Here is a 4,431-nt window from a genome sequence, read left to right as displayed (position 1 = left end):
AAGGACCATTTGTGATAAAAACCCTAACTTTTAATATCATCCAACTCAGACTTTTCCTCTAATAGAAACATTAAATCATCAATGCACAAATCCAAGATTCTTGAGCTCAATCAGAGATTCTGGAGCACAATCGGAATCTTGTAAGCCACTGCAACCATCTCCATCTTCTCTCTTTTCTTATTCAAAGTGATTTCTAGGGTTCCTCTCAAATCTGAAAGACAATTATTATTATAATTTTTTGATAGATTTTTTTAATTGTTGAATCCATTGTTTTTTAATATATTTACATGGACTGATTTTTCTTATTTTCAATTTTTGTTTTTGTATATGCTTTCAAGTTGGTTGTCGTTTGGAACTATGCATCCCTAGTAATGTGTCGCAATAAGCTGGGAAGACTTTTACGACACAGTTTTATTGCGAAGCGATCACAAGGGTCGCATGATCGTTGCTAAAATTTATTCACGACAGTTTCATGATTTTACACAACGAAATTTTAGCGTCACAACTTGTTATGCCAAGTTTTACAATTAATTATTAAATCCATTTTCGTCACTATAAATTAAGGTTGCCCAAAACTAAATTCCTGGTCTTAAAACTCTTTTGTATATACTTTCTCTCCTTCAAAACGCTCTACATAATCCTCGGTTCTCTACAATGATCAAGACCCTCCAAAACCTCAGTTTTACCTGCACCATTCTCATAACCATTTCCTTCTTCGTCCTCTCAACCCTTGTCGCATCAGAAACTCACCGTTTTATAAGACCGTTATCTTCATCAAAACATGGTTTAAAGAGAGAGAAACTAAGCCATATTCACTTCTACTTCCATGACATAGTCAGTGGCCGACCCCCACGGCAGTTAAAGTGGCTGACGCACCCATGACAAACACTTCCATGACTGGCTTTGGCACTGTGTTCATGACGGACGATCCATTGACTATCGGCCCTGAATCGAGCACTAAGCTAGTCGGAAAAGCCCAAGGTATTTATGCTTCAGCTTCACAAAGTGAGTTGGGGCTTTTGATGGCCTTGAATTTTGTTTTTGTTGAAGGGAAGTATATAATGGTAGCACTCTTATTGCGTTGGGGCGCAACACCGTGTCCTCAGCCGTGAGGGAGATGCCGATGGTAGGCGGAAGTGGGCTTTTCCGATTTGCTCGGGGCTATGCTCATGCTAGCACTCACCAGTTTGACATCAAAACTGGAGATGCTGTTGTGGAGTATAATGTTTATGTCTTCCATTATTAACCGGTGTGCGTGTTATTTGCTTTCTTAGCTTTTCTGTGGCTTATACATATGAATCTTGATCAGTCTTGTGGCTCAATTAATTATCCGCAATATGACATGTTATGATTGTGTCCTGGTTTTATTCAGGTTTCTTCTTGACGATTGTAACTCTGTGTTATTGTTTACCATAAATATCGTTACTTCTTAAAACGAAACAGAATATACTTTTCCTTTTCATCCCGTAAATCATTCGCATGTGAGTCCTATGTAAAAGAAGATCGATAATCTAACTATCACATCGCTATCATTTGTTGTAAAATTGATTATTGTCATTTCATTTTGTTACTTAAGTACTTGTATATGCATGATGCATGTAGCTTGGGCATATTTCAAAAGTAACCTTGTTCAATGTTTAGGTTTTCCAACGTTATGAGCATTTTAAGTAACATGCAGAAGATTATAAATTTATCATTGGGAAACTAGATCTTAATTCTTGGATAATTTGAACTTACTAATTCCTACTGTAAGATTAAAAACCAACCTTAGTCCTTTGACCCTATATAAGTTGAAAATTAGGATACATAACAGGTGAACAAATGGACTACCAAATAACGAATATATTAATTAACTAACTTAAAACAAAGAAACACTATAGAATTGCCAAGAAGGCTACATACCCAAGGAGACTATATCTCACTAGACTTGTAGATAAATGAGTTACAAAACATTAGATTTATAAAGAAACTAACCCTAAACCTAATCCTAAGAGGAAGGAATCCAAAACCTTAATCTACAAGAAAATCCTAAGAAGCAAATACCAAATACACAATGAACTTGTTTCATATAAGTTGGTCTCCTCGTAAAATACTATATGCATATAGGCAATGTGGCATGAACCATACGAAGATATGTAGCTCCTGTGGCAGAGCATGTTAAAGACACTTCTTTCTCTTTGGTCAAGACCTTGTGGAAGACTTGAAATGAGGACGACATAGATAATATATACTGACCATCAACTTAAGTAATAATTCAATCATCAATATCTACATCATTTGATTTACAAAATTTGGTTTAAAAATTTAGTCTTCCTAGCATTACCTTTGCACAAGACTATTGGTTTTAGTCGTCTTTAGATAGCAGCCAAATCTTCCTTTCACTTCATTGTGCTTTCAACAAAACGGCATATTTCAACAAGACTATTGGTCTTAGTCGTCTTTAGATAGCAGCCAAATCTTCCTTTCACTTCATTGTGCTTTCAGCAAAACGGCAACCATCTGCCCTTCATGGCCTTAACAATATGGCAATCACTACAATTTCTTCTTTGTAAGTGTGTGAAGGCTAGGTTTTATTCTTTCAACACCTTGTGCTTGTTTCTTTATCATCTAATTTTATGCATTGAAGCCTCCTCCTACCAAACCTTGAAAAGAAGAACGAATTGAATACTTCGTCAAAGACTCTTATGGTTGTTTTGGCGGAAGATTTTTGGGTGTAACAATCACGCTAATACACAATGTTATTATTTACATATTATAACATTCCTAATTTTATATATACACATATTATAACTTTATTAAGTGGTGTTATCATATACACATATTTATAATTTTAATAAATTGATAACACCACTTAATAGTGTGACAATCTGATAGCAATAATCCTATTTCACTTAGGTATATGACAACAAATTATCATAATAAATTAATTACGTCCAAAGTAGTGCTATATCAATTGCCGTATTTTTTTTTGACAAACAATATATATTATCTACACTAAGGGGGAGGGGATAAGTTTAGCCTCACAATGAGTTAGTAATAACGTGATTCAAATTCGTCTTTGACGAGAATCGAGCCTAAGACCTCTCACTTACAAGTGAAGAGAAATACCACTAGACTGTAGTACTAAGTGGCATTAAATGGGTCAATTAGATTAAGATTTTAAATTTCCTTAATGGAGTTTGATGGAGTAATGATATAGATTCGATGTGGGATTTGAGTGAATTTCCTCATAATCTTAGAGAGAGTCTAGATTTGCTAAGGCCTACAATACACTATGAAATTAATCTGTCCAAATCCACAAAATCCATTGATCACTGTTTAAAATCTTTCAAAATAAAATCTCAATTAAGACTATGACTAATTATGCTAATTTTTGTCATTATTTAAATCTATTTTCTTCACTGTCACTTAGTATTACGGTCTAATGATATTTATTTTCACTTGTATGTGAGAGGTCTTAGATTCGATTCTTGCCAAATGCGAATTTAAACCATATTATTGTTAGCTTATTGTGAGACTAAACCTACCCCCTCCCCCTCAGTGTGGATAATATTGTTTGTTCAAAATAAATAAATAAATCTATTTTCTTCACTATATAGAGAGTAAGGTTTCCCAAAATTAGTAACCTAGCTTGTTTAATGTGTTCGTTTTCAAACATTATGATCATTTGAAGTAATACTATAACATGCATATATCATATATTCGTTACTAACTTACTGTCGAAGAATGTAATCTCACATCGAAAACTTAACATAATATATTATTATTTACAAATAAATGATTTCACTATTAATAACACAAAAACCTTTCTAATAAAACTCAACACTTGCCAATATCACATTGTGTTCCATTTTAACTTGGGCAATCTCACATAAAAAACTTAACAAAATATCATGGCCGGTCCATATATTTTAAGGCTCGGGGCAAAGCCAATAAAAACGCCGTTGTGTAAGTCTACATAAGAAATATCATTTGTTTTTTATTCAGACATATGAAAAAATGGTCCCCATGATTGAACTCTTAACAACTATACAGTTAATGTTTGGTATTTTTTTTTTTTCAAACAAATCGTTCAACCCGTCCAACCTACCCATGCCGGACAAATTGGGACGGTTTTTAAAACTAATATGTTGAAATTCGGGTTATAGCACACGCACACCTGACGGTTTACAAGTTTTCTAGAACATAGCTTCTAAAAATTGAAACCGAAGAGAGCCAAAACTGACCAAGATATAGAAAAAAAAGTGTTATTTATACACCGATTTTTACCACTTACACACCCTTATTAATTTTTAGTAATTGATCATCTTAATTCATTTGATTCGATGATCGAAAATTAAAAAAATTTGTGAGAAATAAAAATTGGTATGTAGATAGCCCTACCCTATATATATTTATTAATGATTTTATCATGGGTTGCATCAGAACAAC

At 33.6% G+C, this 4,431-nt stretch overlaps 1 pseudogene; it reads left to right on the top strand.

Annotated features, from left to right (window-relative positions):
* Positions 1-740: 740 nt before the first annotated feature.
* LOC137711885 (dirigent protein 19-like) lies at positions 741-1,496 on the top strand (annotated as a pseudogene).
* The last annotated feature ends 2,935 nt before the right edge of the window (positions 1,497-4,431 follow it).

The sequence above is a fragment of the Pyrus communis genome, chromosome 14 (assembly GCF_041283825.1).
Source record: "Pyrus communis isolate YQ-2024b chromosome 14, ASM4128382v1, whole genome shotgun sequence".
NCBI lineage: Eukaryota > Viridiplantae > Streptophyta > Magnoliopsida > Rosales > Rosaceae > Pyrus > Pyrus communis.
The sequence above is the reverse complement of the archived record's forward strand: the minus strand, read 5'-3'. Positions and strand labels throughout refer to the sequence as shown.